At 39.9% G+C, this 22,571-nt stretch overlaps 1 long non-coding RNA gene across 1 annotated transcript; it reads left to right on the forward strand.

The window, feature by feature from the left end:
• Nucleotides 1–21,489: 21,489 nt before the first annotated feature.
• On the forward strand, nucleotides 21,490–21,684 carry LOC128474232 (uncharacterized). The gene is made up of 2 exons (XR_008346330.1): nucleotides 21,490–21,541; nucleotides 21,589–21,684. It is a non-coding gene; the product is annotated as an uncharacterized LOC128474232 (long non-coding RNA).
• The last annotated feature ends 887 nt before the right edge of the window (nucleotides 21,685–22,571 follow it).

Consider the following 22,571-nt stretch of genomic DNA (forward strand, 5'->3'; position numbering starts at 1 on the left):
AAAAACGATGCTTTAATCTAAGTCCCGGTCAGGCGCCCCTGCAACCATGGCGCCCTGTGCGGTCGCACAGGTCGCACACCCCTAAGGCCGGCCCTGCCTGGCACTGATCTATACACGGTATCTCTTCACATGTCATGAGTTATATGTCAGCAGCTCAGAGGTTGCTGAGAGGACGGTCACTTCCCCAGTGCTCTACTGCCCCATCTTCCATACCAACCATGGGGGAAACAGAGGGAGTAAAATGTGTTACACTAACGAACATCATCAAAGTTCTTAAAATATTAGTTGTATGGTTGAGCCTTGTGTAGCTTTGTGATCACATCTGTGATTTCTCAAAATTATGTCACTTAACCCGGCATATTAACACGCAGACTGTTAGTCTTTCTTGCTGTGCACGATCTAAAAACACACATTTATTCCTTCTTACTTGGCAATTTGAACAAACAGGGCCCTGCTGTGTCTCTATGCATTAGCGCCGCAGGTGCAACACTTTCCTCAAAATATTAAAACAGCTAAAAATCTTAATTGCAATGTAACCTATGAACTAAATTCGAATTTGTAGGGAAGGGTCTCATCAAGCTTTACTTTAAAAAAACACGTCAGCAATAAAATAAACATGAGGCTACAAATAAATGCTAAAATAATCTATTAACATAAACCCTACTGCTCTGCATAGACTGTAATTAGCATACTGGTGTATGGCTGAAACAGATTGTACGGTAATACAAGACATACCTTAAAAGCTAAATATAAGTTACATTTTTATTCTCATATGCAATGCCTCTATCTTAGGGGAGGCACTGCACATATCTTAACAGGTGGCCTTCTTGGTGCCCCGTTTGGCCAATTCTGAAATATGATGTCATGTCCTGTGTATCTGGATAGTGACATCCATTATCTCTACTGCTCTAACTGCATATGAATAGTTTTTCCTATATCGCGATTGCACTGGTAGACCGGAGATCTGCCCTCACAGAAGATCATGTTCTCCTTGAAGTTAGGTTTTGCCATTAAACAACCCAGTATTAGCTAGTGTTAGTTACGTTACAATATGTTCTATCCTTCTGGTCCCACCCATTAGGACACTCGCATGTGCTCGGCTTCCATTTTGTTTTGTATGTGTCTTTACACATTTTCTAAAGCCCTTGAGAGAAATATTCTTATGACCTAGCATGGATTCTTACGGGACAAATGAGGATCTTAAGTCCTGTGTGATATTTGTTTGTGTTCAACTACCTGCTGGAGTCTAAATCTCATTTGCTTTAAGCTTCTTCTTGGATCAGCCATATCAGGAAATCTGTTTACCAATAACCACAGCAGATGAAAACAATATATGCAAACATTATTGCTCCTTTTGATTTAAATAATCCAATAGTAAAAGAACACCCATACATACCTAAAAAAGCTGATACATAAACAAGGCTTGGATCTCAGCCCTTTGGGGTTCCCATGACTCTCCCTGTCCTTTGTAAATGCTTTGTTTACAAAAAAAGACTAATCAATACTGAGGGCTCGGGACTCTCAAGCTCCCCTTCACCAATAATAACCACAAATTCTGACCACAAAGGCTTTCACTCAGAAAGGTGTTGAGCTCTTAACACCCAAAATGTATTTGGAGTTAGACAAGGTACAACGGTCTGTTGACTCTCTGCTTGAGGGATTGAAGTGATGGGGAAAGAGAATAGAAGAGGTTGAATCTCAATACTTAACTGACATTCAAAATGCTCGCCAAACCATAACCTAATTGCAGGAAGGAGCAAAAACTCCGGAACACAAACTAGAGGATTTGGAAAATAGGAGCAGGTGAAATAATCTCTGAATAATAGGCCTACTGGAGTCGCTTTCAGGGAGCATTCCAAAACATGCTTTCCAATTTACAGGTTCCAGACCAAGCAGATTGGAAACCAATTATGGAAGGACCTCATAGAGTAGGTCTACTTCCAACAACAAAAAAAACAAAAACAAAAAAAACGGACACCAATTATATTCTGAACTCTATAAACAAGCAGAAACTTCTCGCTGGATATTGTACCAAAGGAAATCTCACTTACCAAGCCAATAGTACCTTCCAAGGGGCATACTCATCTCGCGTGTAACTCCATACCTTGTGTTATTCAATTTATCTATAGGTTTAAAGACATTTCAGATACAGAGGTTTATTAAGCCATTCCACTAAGATCACCTTCTTACATCAGCATCTTAACTACATCATACCGTAACTATGGCAATTAAGGGCTGACCATATCTGACCATGCACCATTACAATTAAAGCCCCATAGAGACCTCATTCAACTGATGCATGCCTCAATTTTTATATTCCTCTGCAGATTTCGAGTATACAGGGGGCCTGGCTCCACTTGGCAAACTGCAAAAGTGGTTCTCCATTGCCATATTATGTCATATACTGCAAAAAAAAAAAGTCTGATTTGAAGAACAAATTAAATTCAGATTTACACAATCCCCTTACCTTTGCAATAAACCGATGTTTCTTTCAGCTAAGGATGTATTTAATGTAAAGCTACAGGGGGCTGCCACACTTAGATTGAAATCCTGTAATGGAAAGTATAAAGCAGAAGGAAACGGAGCTGGACGCCTCCTGGCTCGAATCACCAAAACACAAAAGAAATACAAATCTATTACCGCACTGAAAACTGACCCAAATACCTTTTTTCTTAAAGCTAACTTAAAAATCTATATTCTAAAGATGGACCTTTCTTAAACTACCGTATTTGCTCGATTATATGACGAGGTTTTTTCCAGAGCAAATGCTCTGAAAAATACCCCTCGTCTTATAATCGGGGTCGTCTTCTAATCAGACCCAAAAAAAATGGCTGGGGCCATGCTGCTTACCGGTCGCGAGCAGCGTCTCTTCCGTTAGAAGCAGGAGGACAGGAAGCTTGTAACTTCCTCACAGAACTCTATCTCCCCCTCCCTCCTCTGGGGGCGGGGCCAGAGAAGTTGCTGGTACAGCCGGTCCCGTGCAGAAGTCTTCGAGTGAGAGATCTGCAGTTCAGGTAAGGGGGTGGGTTTTTGGGTAAGTATGTGTGATTAATGTGTGAAGTATGTGTGATTAATGGAATGAATGAGTATTTAAATGTTTGTGAATGTGTGTTTGTGTGTGATAGCATGGGTGTGTAAGGGGGGTGGGGGTTGTAGCATGGCATAGGGAGGCTGTAATCCTACTACTATCATCCCCAGGTTCCAGCATGTACTGGCTGCCTTGGCTTGATAGGAGTGTGATTGCTGTTAGCAGCAATCACACTCCTATCAAGCCAAGGCAGCCAGTACATGCTGGGTTAAAAGGCATATCATGGGGCTGAGTGGCATATAGGGGGTTAAAATGCATTTCTGGACCTCCAGAAATGCATTTTAACCCCCTATATGCCACTCAGCCCCATGATATGCATATATACCTCCAGAAATGCATTTTAACCCCCTATATGCCACTCAGCCCCATGATATGCCTTTTAACCCCCTATATGCCAGAGTGGCATATAGGGGTATAAGGCATATCATGGGGCAGAGTGGCAAATAGGGGGGGTATAAAGCATTTCTGGGGGCAGAGTGGCATAACTGGGGGGGGGCAGGTTGGCAAATAAAAGGAAATTTAAAAAATATATTTACATGAATTAATATTTACTGGTAAAACTTTTTTTCCTATAGGGTCGTCTTATATTCAGGCTTTTTGTTTTTTTCCTAAATTAATATTTTGATTTTGGGGGGTCGTCTTATAATCGGGGTCGTCTTATAATCGAGCAAATACGGTAAGTTCACCTTCTGTCTCTATCAGACGAACAGAAGGAGATGCTAAATTCATCAATCGCCACAGACGAAGTACAAAGTCCTTTAGGGAAATTGTAATTGGGCCAACCCTCTGGACCAGACTGCCTCCCCTCTGAATTATATAATATTTTGAAAGATAATAAATAACCGAATAACACCTTGTTTCAGGCAAAAGACTTACCCACTGCCACCACTTTGGCAAAAATAATTATCTTTCTTAAGGGAAAAAGAGATCAGCTTCTCCAAGCATCAGATCACCCAATATCACTACTTAAGGATAAAAAAATGGTTAAATAGAATTTTGGCCGATTGATGTCAATCCATCCTACCTGCTATAACAACTTTTTGTGGGAAGTAGATAATCAGTCTCTGATGCACGCACAAATCTGTCTGCAATGATCATCGCAGGAGATTTCCCTTCAAACCCAACAATGCTTATCGATCTAGACGCTGACAAAGCATTTGACTGGGTTCCATGGTCATTCCTGCTCAACACCTTATAAAAAAAATGTAATTGCGTTAATGTCTTTCTAAAATAGATAAAGCCAATTTTTATTTTATTTTAGCCAACGTCACAAATCAGCCACACTTTTATCCTAGCTTTGGACCCATTTATAAGACATCTCAGTGGTGAAAGGGAATACAAAGGCATCACGCTTCATGGGGTATCATGAAAAAGTCTGGCTTTTATTAATGATTTTTGTACTGTCCAAAAAATTCTATGGCAATTCTTATAGCGCCTGTGCAGCTATTTCAAGCTTTAAAATAAACTTCCTTAAATCAGAAGTCTTACCACCCAATGCTACAGATAGGTATAAAAGCCTAAAGTCTTTCAGTGGTCTAACTCGGAGATCTTTTTGATCTAAATTTTACCTTGACTCATAGTTAGGATCTACCGCCTCGATTATTGTATAAAATCCAAATGCTCCTCCAAATCATACAAAAAAAAAATTATCTAAATCTTCAATAAAAAAAATTAGCCAAATTTATTTGCAGAGGCAGCCTAAAATCATCTTAAATCAACCCAAATCTAATGATGGCTTCAACATGCCTAATCTGAAGAGATACAATGTGGCTAGTCAGTTGCATATTGCGGGCGACTAGATTAAAAGACAGTCATGGTCGACTGGGTTAAAATAAAATCTACTTACACTGACTGGGAATACTTTACCCCTTACATTAACTTAACCTACTTACTAATTGCAAAAACTACGCACATTGTATTAACAACCCACTACTTTACAGCACCACCAAAGCTTCCAAATAATGAGACAACACAAAAAGATAGATAAACATAAATCTTTCTTTTTTCCTTTTATCAAATATCCAGAATTCTAGCATGGACAGGCGGACACAAGGATTTTTTATTGGGAGAAAAGGGATAATACTTGATAAGACCACTAGGTCAAACAATTGTCCAATTTTGATCTACCTTCAAGCAAAAAAGTATCCAAAAAGTATTCTAGCTACTATTAAAAAATCTGCCCTATCTGATTTGGATCAGATAGATCAGCTTTTCAACCTTGCTACCAAGACAAGGATTACTAGGTCCCTCACATACAAACAACTAGAGTCATCCCTTTATCACCACGGGTGGTCCAAGCGTTTGGAGTACAGATGTTTTAACCATATTGCTACAAACCACACTAAGTTTAATAGGAGACTGAAAACCATCTCATTCTCCTATTTTCATGAAATATTTTATAGACTACTCCATGGAGGATATATAACGCTGAACATTTCCAATCATATAGGTATCACCAGGAGTGATGCATGCATCGAATGTGGCCAATCCTCAGCAGACTTTTTACACAAATTTTGGATTTGTTTTAAGATTATAATCTTTTTGGCTCTTGCTTACAAAATACTGTAAATCTTAGGCTTTGATTTAGATAATACCTGACCCAAATTTATTTTAGAATCCTACCACCTCCCAAAGGGAAATCCCTAAATACCTGGGTAGACTACTGGATTTTACAATCTTACTGGTGTTAAAATATGTTGGCTAAATCCAGAATCATCTTTTTTATTTTTTGGTAACTTTATCAGCCAATAATGATGGTGAGAAATTATACCGTACATGGGGACCATTTATTACATCTCTCAATAAAAAAAGCCAAGAAAAATATTTTTGGGGGTTTCTTATGCCCTGGGTGTTTAAATGTGATCCAAATTGACAAGCCAGGGCAGTTGAATGAGTTTGAAGCCAGCTGATCTTTTTCATACTCTTTCTGGAGAACCATTTTTGTGATGAATGTGGCTGGCATCCGGAAGATCTTCCGCTTGCTTTATTTAGTGAGACAGATGTTAGTTTTTATATGTTTTTTTTTATTGCTGTTCAAGAATGTAACATTGTATTGACAAGTCTGTGCTTACAGCCTCTGTTGTTACTTACTTGCCAGCCACTGTTCCTTTTCAGGTGTCATAAAGAGACTTCTTTTTTCTACAGATCTAATTAGAAGGACTCTGCTTATAAGTCTCCCTGGCTCAATCCCTCATACCCACACCTTATCTGCGAAGGGCTTCATCCACTCCTGGCTCTTACTGAGCCCATTGTGCAATATGCCAAAGATAAATAACATAGGACTCTCTCTCCTCAATGTTTTGAACACTATACCTGTTAGTAATGGGGGGTACGAATCAATTATGAATCTATATGTCTGGGTGTACAAGCCCCCTGTTTGTCTAACATTCCTAGATTTTGTACTTAAAAAAAAAAATTATTAATAATAATAATAACAACAATAATGCTCTGAAAAATACCCCTCGTCTTATAATCGAGGTCGTCTTCTAATCAGACCTCGATTAGGTTGCCAGGCTGCTTACCGGTGCTTTGGTCGTGAGCAGCGTCTCTTCTTCTAGCAGCAGGAGAACAGGAAGCTAGAAGAGTGTCACATAACTCTGCCTCCCCCCTCCTTCCTCTGGGGGTGGGGCCAGAGAAGTTGCTCGCACAGCCGGGCCCCTGCAGAAGTCTTCGAGTGAGAGATCTGCAGTTCAGGTAAGGGGGTGGGGGAGGGTTTTTGTCATTAATGTGTGAAGTATGTGTGATTAATGGAATGAATGAGTATTTAAATGTTTGTGAATGAGTGTGTGATAGCATGGATGTGTAAGGTGGGTGGTGGTGGTAGCATGGCATAGGGAGGCTGTACTCACACTCCTATCATCCCCAGGTTCCAGCATGTATTGGCTGCCTTGACTTGATAGGAGTGTGATTGTTGTTAGCAGTTATATATATATACCTCCAGAAATGCCTTTTAACCCCCAATATGCCACTCTGCCCCATGATATGCCTTTTAACCCCCTGTATGCTCTGACATATAGAGGGTTAAAAGGCACATCATGGGGCAGAGTGGCAAATAGGGGGTATAAGGCATTTCTGGGGGCAGAGTGGCAACCCTGGGGGCAGATGTGCATAACTGGGGGGGCAGGTTGGCAAATAAAAGGAAATAAAAAAATATATATATTTTTCTCAATTATAGCTTTTATTAGATATGAAAAAATTATTTACATGCATTAATATTTACTAGTAAAACTTTTTTTCCTATAGGGTAGTCTTATATTCAGGCCTTTTGTTTTTTTCCTAAATTAATATTTAGATTTTGGGGGGTCGTCTTATAATCACGGTCGTCTTATAATCGAGCAAATACGGTAATAATAATAATAATAATAAAAATGCCATATATACAAGCAAAATACATTAAAATATTATACATAATATATAAGCAAAATAAATTATTTTATTTTGTAGTCCCATTTGTTTTTGGGATTTAGTTCTGCTTTTAAAAAAAAAATGATCACGCTAATTTAGCCAAGTGCATGTCAGATCTCCTGCAGAGATACCTTTTTATGATTGATATAGTAAGTATCGGAATGAATTTTAAAGAGCCTCATGGGCATATGTATTATCAACATGAATCATCATTTACACTCAGGGATATCATAGAGTGAATCTTTTTTAAGAGTCATTTCCATACGAAGAACAGGGGAGGTCACAGCTGGTGTACAACTTCCCCACCTATTTCTTCTTGAGCTCTCCGCTATTGAATTGCTTCAGATTTCAATAACTCCCATTGCAATTGTAATCAGGCAATGATGAAAGGTCACAAAGAGAATTATAAACTTAAAACCGTGGATCATTCCAGAAGAATATAAATGTTAAATTATAAAAGTTATAGCTAGTTTAAGGTAAAAAATGTGCTTTAATGATACATCTATCATCAGAATAGAAGTTATTCTTTTAGCAACTATAAAATTGTTATTTTGAACATATTGATTGTTTCGAGTGTGTTTTAACTGTTGTGGTGGATAATCTACATTTACAATGTCCTGTGAATTTTTCTTGCAGGTGAGAAAATCACATTTAATTATGCATGTATTTATGTATAAGTATACATATACAGTATGTTGTGACACTGTACAGCCCCAGGGTGATGTTCAGGGATGATTTTATGCACACATTATGAGTAAATTATATGTATGGGTCTCTCTTCCAGTCCCTCACACTTCTTTAGCTTTTCATACTCCGCTACATTTATCATCATGTTGTCTACTACCACTATGTCGGGTTGATTGGTCAGTACCTGCTTCTCCGTCTGAATCTGAAAGTCCCATTGGATTTAAGCGCTGTTATTCTCCCCAACCCTCTGTGGAATCACCCATTTGGATTTGGGAGGGTTTAGCCAGCACCTTGTACAGATGCTCCTGTACACAATGGCAGCTATTTGGTTGTTCTCAGTGTACTCTGTTCCTGCAAGGATCATACATCCCGCTACTTTGTGTTAAACTGTCTTCGAGGGCTCTCTACACAGTTTGCACCTTTGGTCCTGTCTGGTTTGGTAGATCGCTGCCTCTGTGGATCTGGTGCTTAGACCTGCTCTTGTGCTGCCATTATCCATGTTTTTTGTTTTTTCTTTAGTCCAGCTCTGTCCAGCAGGACAGTACCTCCCACGCAGGGTCTTGATTTTCCTTGGTACTTCCTCTACTGGAGCTTTCTTCCATGCTGGTTTAGGCGTTCTTTCAGCAGTTCACCTTGTTGATGTACTCCCAGATGCTCTTGGTTTCATCCTGGTGGCTTTGACCCTTCCAAGACCCCATCTGGCGTACAGTCTCTGGATGTTGGGGTGGAAACCTCTGTACATTGTGAGGAAGTTCTAGGTCTTCATTTTGCAGCCTCCATGTCCTCCTTTGGCCATCTTACTAAGCCAGCAGGGTATCTGATGACCGTCAGGGCATATGTGTTGATGGGGCAGATTATGTTCTTCCCGTTGAGCTGGCTCTTCAGGATCTGCCTTTTCCTTTGCTGGTACTTGGATGCTGCTGTTGGATACCAAGGTAGATGTAGCTGGTCTGTATGTCTGCTATGTGCCCTGCTGGTAGTTCCACCCCCTCAGTCTTAAGTATCTTCCCTCTTTTTACTACAATCTGGCCATACCTCACCCGTCCAAATGACATCTCAAAGTCTTCACTGTAAATCCGTATCAGGTGCATTAGCGAGTTGATGTCTTGTTTGTTTATATATGTGGCATAACCAATAAGAATACTTGATTCACACCTAAGAAACAATGACATTTTGCTTCACCAAACACACATATAATAATATGGGTATTTTTTGGTTGTTCCGAAAACCTCTATTTACTTGGTAAAACCCAAAGATAAGGAAAACTTGCACATTTTATCTGATACATAAAATATTCAGTATAGATAAACATCAGGAAGGTCTTCAGTCTAAATACAATACATCAATACATCTGTGTCAACAGATAAGATTCATAATATTAAAATTTATTGCATAATTGATTTCCGTGTTTTACCCGTAGGTCATAGATTAACAACAAATTAGAAATTAAATATTTACACACTACTCTGTCAATACAGTATTTGCAGTTCTCTTAACACAGTGTCACTTTTTGCTAACACTTACAAATAAACAGGGGTAAAATGAATCTGTTTGAAATTGCTACGTTCCTGCATGAAACATAATAATTGATTTATCCTGTGTGTGTCCGATTGCAACATAGACTGATGGGTTCATATACCTTTTCCCACAGGTAGGACCCGGTGTAGCACCGGTATAACTACTCTTCCATTCCTCTCAGGTAGTTCATTTCTTTCTTGTCCTACAGAGGTAGGTGGGTGAGTATGTAATTATTTCTGCTTATTTCCCTCTTGCACATATCTCAGAACAAGTTGACAAAGCAAGAAGACCAGCTATAAGGAATTGAACTTGGAAATACCATCCACCTAGACAGGACAAAAAAGTTTCCTTTGTCCATTTGGTTTGCAAATTATGCGAACATCCTAAGCCAGACAACGTTCTTTGTAATGTGTATTAAATAATTATCGAAACAAGAACCAGAGATGGGCAAAGTCATAGATCCAGAACATTTTCCAACAGGCCTTTCTAGAATTTACAGCAGCAGCAGCCCTGGTTGCAGTCACCTGTAAGGGCGAAATGGAAAAGGAGCAACATATTCTTGAAACTTCAAAATAGCAAATGACCCACAAGTAAGGAAGTTCATCAGAGCCATCCAGAAGATGGAATAGTAGGACTTTCACCCTCATGGGACCTTACCTTAGTCTTGCAAGTCCATTTGACCCTATCGAGGAGATCAGCCTAAAGATGTTGCCATTCACAATGCTCTATTGTGACTAGGTGATACGCATTTTAGACCTAACGTTCCTGCAACAGATCAATTCCAAGATTATTCTGTCATTTCTTTTTTTCTGGAGAATCCCACACATTGGAAGGAACGTTAAATGTGGGAAGAAGCATTCATAGCTATATATAGGTTAACAAGGAGACAAGAAGATCAGAACAATTGTATTTTCTCTTCCTTTTTTTTGAACAGTCAGCAGGAAAAATGGTAATCAGTTCTTCTGGCTAGATGGATTGTCTCAACCATCTCCTGGACAGAGCCTCGGCCACACTGGAACAAATCTGCAAAGTGGCTACCTGGCCCAGAATTCACATCTTCATAAGACACTACAGGTTAGACATCCTAAGTTCCAGCAATATAGACTTTGGACAGAAGGTGCTGCAAGTTGCATTTTAACACCCCCCCTCCCTCATATTTCCGGCTATTCATGTGCCATCAGTAGCTGTCAAAATAGGATGCACAATAAATATTGATGTAGTCCATCAGCAGCCAATGTTTTCCGCCCTAATAAAATTTTCTTTGATGCATTAATCTGGTATATGTTTGTTTTTCTTTATTTAAATACACCAGCTACCCGAGGAGGAAGGGGGTAATTATAAGTTAGTTAGGGGGAAGAGGGTAGTTATAAATTATTTATTAGTTTAGCTACACTTGTGCTACCAGCAGGGGAGGAATGTTAATCTATCAGTAGCTCTCTTGTGCGACAGAAGTCAGTTTTCTCTTTTCTTTCAATCATATATACGCCTCTGTGCCCCACTGCATCATTAAATATGTAATATAAAAAATAACAATATCAACAGTCATGTTGCTTTATTAAAACACTAAGTGTTTTTCGTTCTTTATAGTAGTAACAGCAATAGTTTAGAAACAGTAAAAAACAAATAACCTATAAAGCCCCTTGCTTGATATATATTATCATATACATCATAGATTCCCAACCAAGTCTTCATAAAAGTTGACCATATTGCTTTGTTTGTTCGTACATTGTTTTATGTTGTAATGGATCTCGGAATAGAGTCTACAAGGTCACTTACTAATGTGTCAGGGGACACGCCATTATACGTTAATGCAATTAAACACCATAAATTATGGATGGTGATTATAACGATCTCAGCCGTACCGTGCTAATTTACACAACATTGAGAAAGGACCACCATTTAACAGTTTCATGTGGAAAGTAAAGTTATAGATTATGTATTATGTAATGATGTGTAATATTCTAAATAATGTACAACCACTGGTGTAACTACAAGGGTCACAGCAGCCGCAGCTCTAGGGGGCCCGTTGTGACCTCTGCGACCCCTTCTTCCTGTCTCCTCACACCGGTTCAAAATAATTGAGAAAATGGCCCTCACAATTGCCTAATCTGGCAATTTTTCTTATACTTTGTCTGGTTTATTTATGGCCAGTGTAATCCTCCTCATCCGCTACCTAAAGTAGATGGTGAGTGCAAAGAAAACCCAGCAGACACCCATAATAATGATTCAATCATGCTGTTGCCTTGCCTTCTTTAGGTAGATAACTTTATGGTGCTCTCTTTGCCCCTAAGTGCCCTGATCACATGCCGTATTCATCTTAAATACTCCTGCTGGTTCTAAAGCTTCAGACCACAACAGTTTCTGACCTTGCGACTCTCCTTACACCTCTCTCTCGCTCTCCAGAAACCACCTGAGCCAAGAACATACAGCATGGTTTGTATCGATGGAAAATGCGACATCAAAAGTGTAGCTACCACATGAAACAGTTGAAAGGCACATTCAATTAGATCCAGGGCTTGTCCCACCAGAGTTTCCTCTATGTAGGCCAACAAGGGCATGACCAAGAGACCATGCCCAATTTGACCTCAGTTGGGATGAACATCTCCCAAGATTTGCTGATCACAGCAGCCTTCAATGCACTTGCCATATAAAAAACATTATCATTTAACTTAAAAAACAATTGTTAAAAGAGAGTGATGGCAATCATTGTAAGCGAGGATTTTAATCCTGCCCGTAAAACACAATAAATCTTCCAAATAATTAAAGAACATAAAATGTTTCTACTTCATGTAGAATTCATACCAAGGTCTTCTTAAACTAATATTTTATTTAAACTCCTAAAATTAAATCTATAAAAAACTTTTTTTTTCTTTTTTTTTTTTTTTTTTTTACTTATCAACAGTTTTGTAAGAAATGATTTGATAGCATCTTTTGGTATCTGTAAAATCTAAATTCCATTGATTTTACAGGATTTAATTTGTAATTCACAGAATATAATTCTTTATAAATGAACCTTTGCAGCTTATGGAGGAGCGTGATCCACCAGCTGACAGAAAATCATTTAACGGGGGAAGGAGAATGTTTAATAATGCCTCGGGGCCTTGCTGATGTACTTAGTTTAATACATGTTTTAATGCCAGGGGTGATTGATAAAAGAAGATATAAAAGGTATTGAAACACAAATGAGTCTGCACTTAACAGAGATAAAAAGTTTATGTCGAAGGCATTAGTGGAGTTTTCTACAAAGTTGGAAGAGAAAAGTGTTAAAGATTATCGAAAGGAAATCATTGGAAAACCGTATCCATTGTGGAAAGACATTTGGTGGAATTAACCACTGTGGATAGATATACAGGCAGACTGATTGATAAATAGATACGTAATAGGTAATAAAACTTTTTTCTTTGAATTGTTGAATGATCGTCCAGATCCAATAACCTCCCATTTGTTTAACCCAGCGTCCTAGCCTGCGATATGTCTATACTGGTGTAGACCACAAGACCACTGGTGTAGACCACAAGGTATGGGTCCTTGCATGACCACCAGCGCACGTCACGATATCCTATGGGGGTGTCAGTGACCAGCAGTGAGTATTCGCCGCAGCGACTCACCGGAATACCCGCTACCCGCGGGTACCGGGTCCAGCGCTGCGTACCCGCTACTCACGGGTACGGGCTCCATCGCCGCAGCATCCATCTTCCTTTCTTCTTCCTCCGGCGTGTGTTGCTAGGGGCGCGCGCGCGCCCTCTAGCTAAACTTTATTGTTCCCATTCTGGGAACACTGAGTGCACGCTCGGAGACTGTCCCTCCCCTAGGGGCGGGGCGTAACCGAGCGGCAAGTTTAAAAACGAGCACTGAGCTTTGCTCAGCGCTCAGTTATTGTGCTTCCATACGTACCTCCTGAGTGCTCTCTCTTGCTGTTTATTTTGTGTACCAGACCCAGCTTGCCTTGACTCCTCTACTTACCTACCCTTTGTGTACCAGGCCCGGCTTGTCTCAACTCCTCTATTTATTGACCCTTCGTGTACCAGACCCAGCTTGCCTACGTTTTTCCTTGTGGTTCCTCCTTGGCCTTGGCGACTAAACGGCTCCTACACCTGTGTACCGATTTTGGCTTCTCCTTGACTTCGTTTTTTGGGACTGATTATTGTAATACCGTGCCTGTTTCTCCTGCATACTGGTCTCCGCTCCACTTCTGTCGCTGCTGTCCTATATCCTTGACAGGGGGTGATTGACCTTGGGGACTAGAGGAGACGGAATATTTTCCAAGTCTGGAAATATTTTCCAAGTATCACTTCCAGCAAATACTGCATGTCCCCTGGCGAGATGGAGAAAGAATGGAGGAGTGGGGAGAAGACACAATGATACGCCATTTTCCAGCGAGAGACCGAAAGGTAGCCCGCCAATGAGTTGCTCTCATCTCTCCACCACACTATATTTAAAACAAATGCATCCTAGGTCAATACTTCTTTAAAGATTCAACATACTTAAAGATATTTATACTTATTTATACTGCAGAAACTCTTACAGTTTTGAGATATTTTCATTTAATCTTTGTCGTTTTGAACCTTCCGGGTTGCATTTATGCCTGTATGCCCATGATAAAATCACTGAATGAACTGAGCAAGAAGCTATTCCCATGGTTAATTTATGGAGTAGTCATCAGAAGCATCAGGATAACCGAATTTTACCACTAGTTGTGAAATTTTTATTCATGCCTTTAATATACTAATATTATGTATTTTAAAGTGCTTTTAAAGCACCTACCATTTTGATCGCCACTTACAATGCTAGCCAACGTATGGATACAATAATCATTTTGTCGCTATCGCACGATAACTTCAAAGGTAAATGTGCATACGCTGCAAAAACATTCTTTTCTCAATAGCAAAATTATCATACGCAGCGTGCTTCAGAAGTAAAAAGATTCCTGAAAACATTAAAATTTGTAGATGAACAGAATTCATTTCGAATGGAAGAAAAAAATCTTTCATTTGCAATTCCTTCTCGCAAATGCGCACAATTATCTTAATTAAAACAATTAATTAAAACAATTAACCATTTAGCGTATGTTAACTAATAATAGGTGTTCATAAATCTGGGAGGACAATTATACTTAAAATTCTAAGGGATAAGGTTTGGTTGGACCAATTTGTGTCCATACAACAGGGAATTGCAAGGTGGGGGGTTGTGCTATTGCCCCCCCCCCCATATAGCCATATAGTATTTTCCATTTTGCTGATTTTTTTTCTTTTCACTTTTTATAGCATTCTTTTAGGTTTTTTCCCATATCCTAATCACATCTCCATATCTAATATATCTTCTGTCACATCTGTTCCAGAAATTTATGGTAACTGTCCTAAAAAGTAATTAATCTGATCCTGGTGGCAGAAACGATGACTCTGACTTAATTGAAGCAAGCAGTAAAGATGTTCCAGCATTTCTCGTACTCAAGATATCTGAATGATAATGTAGTTTCAGTCTCGGAGAGTTGACAGAATTCCACGTGTGTTAAATGGCCATTGGAGAGGATTATCCACGCACATGATACAGGGCAAGAGTCTCCACCACATTCTCCGTGAGGACAGAAGATACTATACTTCATCTGACTCTTCACCAGTGATAGCCCTTTTACCCAGAGGATGAGCCTTTGTGTATTCTGCTTAGTCTTTGAAAACTAAGACACAATAACACATGTGTAACTTAAACAAGCCAGAGGGCTATGGGTGGAGAAGAACAGATGTCCAAATCAGAGGTTCCAGACCAAAGCCAGGGTCTGGAACATGAAAAAGATTACTATAAGGTTCACCCAACTCAGGCAGAGGAGTACTGGTGACTTGGGAATATATGTGCTGAGAGTAGCACTAGAATGTCCAAACATATGTCAACGTAAACATCATAAAAGCCGCAGTAAACCAAAAATCACACGTGACTTATTGTAAGAACGCCTGCACGCGAGATGCTTCATTCTTAGAAGACAAGAGAGCTCCTATCTGTGGGTCAAACCCTGGGTCTCGGCCATTAAAAGCATGATACAAAGTCTGCTGGAACCTTCATATTTATTCTAAAAAAATAAAATATGTAGGCTTGACATTGGTAGGTAATGAACGCTATAATAAAAACAAGTGGAATATAGTTCCTTGTGTGTATGCTGATGGAATCCTGGTTCAACATATAGAAACCAGATTTTCAAAATGTTTCCTTCAGCTGGTATTAAGAATGTTTTTAATTCTCTTGTTGTGTGAATAGTACTTGGGCACGATTGCAAATCAGGCTTGTTTAGTGGATGTCAATCTAAAAAAATAAAATAAACTTATACCCAATGGTTAAGAGGGGCTCACGGAGGAGTGCAACTCGAATTAATATTACATTTATATCACTGTAATATATTTCTTATCATAAGTGTCTTCCTCATTTTATGTTTAACCCCTTAATGACAAAGCCCGTACATGTATGGGCTCAAAATGCATTGTTTACAATGGGTTTAGGAACCGCCCATTGTCCTTAAGGGGTTAAGTCTCTTTTTCATCACTTTGTATTGAGGATGGAGCCTGTGACACGGATCCATGGAAATAATTAAGCTTCCATCATGGGACCCTTATATATTATTTCATTAAAGGCTCCTAAAAGTCTATAGCTGCCCCTGCTGCACTCGATGATTGATTGGAGTATTTGTTTGTTCCAATATCTAAATAAGTTGAGTATCTTGAACCTTTAATAGTGAATTAAAACTATATAAAAAGATCAAAAGTATTGTTTCATTAAAAAAATTAGTAGAGCAGATAAATGTGTTAATCTGAAAATCGATATATCCTTTTATATCGATTCAATCAGCAAAATCACAAAGGAAAAGTAGACTGCTTTTAAAAATGTATTTGGTTTATTATATCACTAGGTGTAAAAGTCTTTAAAACCAAAATCAAATAAAATACATTGCATTCTAATCGCATAATAAATATATTAATAAATATATTAAAAAAATAACTTGGTTAACGTCACAGACCAGGATCCTCTGGTAGACAGTGGTGTAAGGGCCATGCCAGAATGTTCAGGGGATAAAGGAAACTATTACTGGCCCCGCTCTGGAAAACTGTATATACCTGGGTGGATAAGAGTTTGGGTGTGCTGCTTAGTGCCATATATCTACAGATATTACAATAATGTCAACGGACATGGACTTCATGGTGGGCTGTCTGGAGTTCTCCCTCTTCTGGGTTGCTTTGTGAGAGATGGGGCTATGTATGTATGGAATCTGGGTTAGCTGTGCATGGAGGTGAGGGTATCCATGTGGGGGATGGGGTTATCTCCAGATGGCCTTATGAGGTGAGGGGAGTAGGCATGGCCAAACAACACTCACCTGCCCCAAGAAAGAGGAGACTAACCGGGGGGCCAGGGTGAGCAGGGATTTACCTTAAAAGTTCTTGGGTATGTCAACACCTCAACCAGGGGCATACAGTGGCTGTGGTCAAGAGCTTGTCACCTGCATTACAGCTAGTTGTAGAGCTATCTTGTTGCAGTAACCAGGGTGGAGGGCTCTCTGGTGTCAGATCTGTGAGGCCTAGGAGGCCTATGGTGCAGATCTATCTTCTCCAAGATGAGCTCTGGGTTATACTGTAATACCCCTGTGTATGTTACAGACACTGTTACTTACTTTATGTTTTGAGATGGTGCTGCCATGTAAGTAGATTGAGTTGCTCCTTTAGGGCCCCTTATGGTCAAAAACCATACTCAGAGAACATAGAAAGGGTATGGCGCAGATACATATTTAATCAATATGCTTATGTTTATTGTTCTTAATTAATAATTACCCTTTTCATCACTTGTATTAGAGATGCCCCCCAACCCCAAAAGCTTTTCTCCTAAGGTTCTTTAAAGCCTAGATCCATCCCAGATTGTTTTCACGGCTAATTTGTCAATTGAAATTGATCTCAGGCTCAGAAAAGAAGTTGGCAAAACAACAAAGCAAAGACAATCGGAGCCATCCGATCCATCCATCTCCCTGCTCTTTCCCGCTAGACACCATCAAGAAGAGAGACGCATAGTTTTGGCGGAGTCATCTGTTGCTACATTATTTGTAGCCTGTAAAAACTAATTAACCCCTTAAGGACAATGGGTGGTCCCTAAACCCATTGAAAACAATGCATTTTGAGCCCGTACATGTACGGGCTTTGTCATTAAGGGGTTAACAATAAGAGGTTAAAATCTTTGTGTTCTGTTCATTGACTTGCCTAATATTTCTACATTTAAATTATTTAAATGCAAACTAAAAATCCAATTATGCAGCTTGTCTTAAAAACAGATCACAAAATTCCTATGTTGCAAATTCGCCAGTTAGTTAAACCTACTTTATGAGGGCACAAACTTGTTTTTTTTTTATGTTATGTCCCCTATTCTCAGTCGCAATAAACATTTATTTAGTTTAATTGGTTTGATTCATTTTTTTTTGTATCATCTAAAAAGGAGCCTTCGGGGGATTCGTCTTTACGTAAAATTGATGAGTTAGGTTATGTACTATTCATTGAATCGTATAAGATACAATATTAGAATTTAATTTCTGAACAATGGGAAGTATTCATGATCTGGAACATTACCTCTGCCATTATATTAATAGGCTCTCTCGCAGGTATTTGTATGCAGTATTTGAAACCGGTGACCGAAATACAAGTCTACAGCTTTAGAAAGTTGAAGGGTGAAATCTAAACTCCCCAAAAATGTCATCGTATCAAATTAATTTTTGCCGACTGCACAGATTAGGAGGCGGTTCACCCATTTATTTTTGGCAGAAGGCCTGATGTTACAGCTTGGATTTAATCTCGGTACTGCTCTCCTTTTTGATATGATTTTTTTTTTTTTTTTTTTATTTGTTCTGCAGTCGCCGTATGTTTGTGGAATTGCAGGGTGTGAGAAGTGGCATAATCTTAGAAAGACTGTCATTAATGTATCCAGAGACATTCATTTCAATGAAAATATTGATATTTTTGGAGAATGCCACACTTTGAATGTTGCAAAAAATTTTTTAAGAAACATGGTAGTTGATTACGGTTTAAAGAAAATTATATTGGCGGTTAAAATATGTTAAAGACGCACTTAAGGCCGCATCACACTTTTGGAACTTACTACCAAAGAAAAGTGCATATAGCCATACTGGTCCCAGAAAAGATAGAGTATTTTGTCAAAGTTTAAACCTTTTATTGGGTCAACACAGAAAAAGATAAGCTGTATTAGCTTTCAGGAGCTCAGTGGTCTCTTTTTCAGATGCAGCATTCTAGAGGGAGGCCATTTCCCCAAAGTCGCCAATACACAATGTAGTCAAATGTACCGCACTCAACAAACAAACCAAGAAAAGTAATAAAAATAACAAGGGAGACCAAATGTACTGAAATGAGAGTAGCAATAACATATGAATAAAAAAACTACACACACTGTGTTTGCATATAAACCTCCATTATGTACACCAAATAACATTTTCAAATAAAAAACAATCCTCCCAAAAACATAGACTATTAAAAGGACTAGCCCTGACTAAACCAGGAAAAAAGTCCAGAAATGAACCAACAGTGGACATGAGCTGTGTAGAAGTCCTGTGAAGTCCTGTGAAGGGCTGTCTAAGAAGATTAACCTCATATGACTGAAATAGTAACAAAATAAATTCTGTCCACAACCCAATCCTCATAAAAGTAAAACCTGAATACAACCAATAGGGGGTGACCTATAATTAGGTTCTAAGGTAAAAATGAGAAAGCAGTCATCTAAACACAGACCATGTTGTAAAAAACATGATACTAGGCCTGGGAGAGACTAATGTCACCTATGCCCTGCTTCGGCCAACCCTACCATAGGCCGACGAGACTTATTCAAAGTTCTTCTGTAGACAGGTCCAATGCTGTCAGTCCCTAAATAAAATGTAATACAAAGTAAAATGCGACATGTTTTGTGGCAATGCTGTACTGTAATACCCTTCCGTATGGACGTATGGAAAGAGTTAAGAAGAAAATGTGGCCTAATCACCGTCATAGATGTGATATTTCTTGTCCATCGGAACAGGCCCTTTTATTGGGCTTTAAAAATCTTTTAAAAATTAGATGATATTTTAATAGCTCTTTTAAAAAGGCCAACATCATAATTTTAGACCCATATATAATCATTTCCTAATCTATTAAAAGCCAAACTGGTCTCCAGTGAACTGATAGCTCTTACTGGTCTCGTCACATTGCATATAAACCTATTTATTTATCAGGCCGGGCCTGTCATCATAGCCATGTTTTTACCATTTTTTTTTGGTGTGCATACACTGAATAATTTTAGGTATTAATACAAAAAGGCATTCGACAAAGTACAAGAAGAAAGCATATTTCAGAGGAGGAAGAAGAGGCTGTACTCAAACTAGGGAGAGAAGGGCTAAGAAGTAATATAAGGAGCATGGCAGATAAAAGGAACAGCCTTCCAGTAGAAGCCGTGGAGGTTAATATGGTGAGAGGATTTAAATATACATGAGAAAAGAAAAAGGCTATCCCAAAGACAAGACCAAGTGATGAAAACGTTTTTTACAGCAGTAAAAGATGGGCCGACTAAATGCGCCAAGTGGTTCTTAGCTGCTGTGAAATTGTATGTACGGATATATACTGTAACACACACACACATACTATCGTTCAGGCTTTGTCCACGCAGGTTATTTCAGGAAGTGATTATTGTGGCGCTATCACAGGATAATGATTACCTTACTAGAAGGGACAATTTCTAAAACAAATTACTATTGAAATGATTTCCAAGTCTACATACCGATAATGATTACTTTGGAGGTCAGAACAACAAACGGGATAGTTCGGCCAGAGCCTGGATGTGATTTGCATTTACTCCAAATAAAAACTTCCATCGTCAACGCGATTATGCCAGAATAATTTGATTTTACACCTAGTAATCTGGAGAACCGACATATAGCGGTGCTAAATAATAAAGATTGTATTATTAGGAACTGTCCCAGCCTACACATCGTCGCAGGGAACAGGATAAAAAATATAAAAGAAATTACTGTATGTGTAAAGGGGATGTAGCTGGCAGCTCCTTCATAATAACATAAAAGAAGAACAAAAGGTCCAATATGAATGAACGGTCAAATATTTAAAGTGGAGAAATATTTTTTAATTTAAGAATGGATTGCCGAGCTGCAGGCCCGGACTGGCCATCGGGCACACCGGGCATTTGCCCGGTGGGCCGGGCCACGGCAGGGCCGCATTGACCTAGGGGCTGATGGAGCTGCAGCTCCAGGCCCCTACCCTACCAACTGCGACCGGGTCCGCCACTCTAAGGGGCCGGGAAGCCCCCACCAAGGCCGGCCTTACGGGTCTGCGGCCGCACAGGGTTTAAATTAAAACATCGGGGGTTTTTTTTACTTTATTTAACATGGAGGATGTTAAATAAAGTTGAAAAACAAAAACCCCGATGTTTTAATTTAAACCCTGTGCGGCCGCAGACCCGTAAGGCCGGCCTTGGTGGGGGCTTCCCGGCCCCTTAGAGCAGGGCCGACCTTTGGGGTGTGCGACCGCACAGGGCGCCACACTCCAGGGGGCGGCCGCCACACTCCAGGGGGCGGCCGCCACACTCCAGGGGGCGGCCGCTCATCAGGGGGTGCCAACTTGCGGCACCCGGCACCCCTCCAGAGACGGATAGTAATGTCCGCCGCTGGAGGAGCAGGCTCGCAAGGGAGCGGTATCGGAGGTCTTTAACAGACCTCCGGTTCCCTTGAGTGATTTTAAGCCGGGTTCAACCCGGCTTAAAATCACTCAAGGGAGCCGGAGGTCTGTTAAAGACCTCCGATACCGCTCCCTTGTGATCCGCGCGGCAACAGCTGTTGTGCGCCGGGGTTTGTTTTCAGATCCCGGCGCACAACACTGAAGCCGCGCCCACCGCTGTCCATGCCCTCTGACCCGGAAGAAGACAGAGAAGACAGAAGAACTGAAGAAGAGGAAAAGAAGCTGAAAGAAGAAAGGAAAGGTAGGAAAGCATTAAGTGAGAGTGGATTGGTGTATAGGTGTGGATTGGTGTATAGGTGTGGATCAGTATATATGTGTGGATTGGTATGTGTGTGGATTGGTATGTGTGTGGATTGGTATGTGTGTGGATTGGTATGTGTGTGGATTGGTATATGTGTGTGGATTGGTGTATATGTGTGGATTGGTGTATGTGTGTGGATTGGTGTATGTGTGTGGATTGGTATATATGTGTGGATTGGTATATATGTGTGGATTGGTATATATGTGTGGATTGGTATATGTGTGTGGATTGGTATATGTGTGTGGATTGGTGTATATGTGTGGATTGGTGTATGTGTGTGGATTGGTATATATGTGTGGATTAGTATATATGTGTGGATTGGTATATGTGTGGATTGGTATATGTGTGTGGATTGGTATACGTGTGGATTGGTGTATGTGTGTGGATTGGTGTGTGTGTGTGGATTGGTATATGTGTGTGGATTGGTATATGTGTGGATTGGTATATGTGTGTGGATTGGTGTATGTGTGTGGATTGGTGTATGTGTGTGGATTGGTATATATGTGTAGATTGTTATATGTGTGGATTGGTAAGTGTGTGAGAGTGATGGGTGTTATGCTGTACCATTTCCAATGTCTTTTTCATGATCTAATTATGCTCTAAAAGTACATCATAACTCCCATCACTCTATACTGTTCCATACAGTGGCAGAGCTGGGAGGCAGAGGCCTTGCACCCCCACCACAGGACTCCTGAAAGGTAAGTGAACTTCAAAGAGGGAGAGGGTAGATAGTTAGGAGGGGGTAGTTGTGGCGGGCTTAAGGGGCTCTGCGTTAATGCGGCCATATAGGACCAGTCAGTCCGGTCCTGACTGGGCCTATTTTAAG

This window comes from Spea bombifrons, chromosome 2 (assembly GCF_027358695.1).
Source record: "Spea bombifrons isolate aSpeBom1 chromosome 2, aSpeBom1.2.pri, whole genome shotgun sequence".
Taxonomy (NCBI): domain Eukaryota; kingdom Metazoa; phylum Chordata; class Amphibia; order Anura; family Pelobatidae; genus Spea; species Spea bombifrons.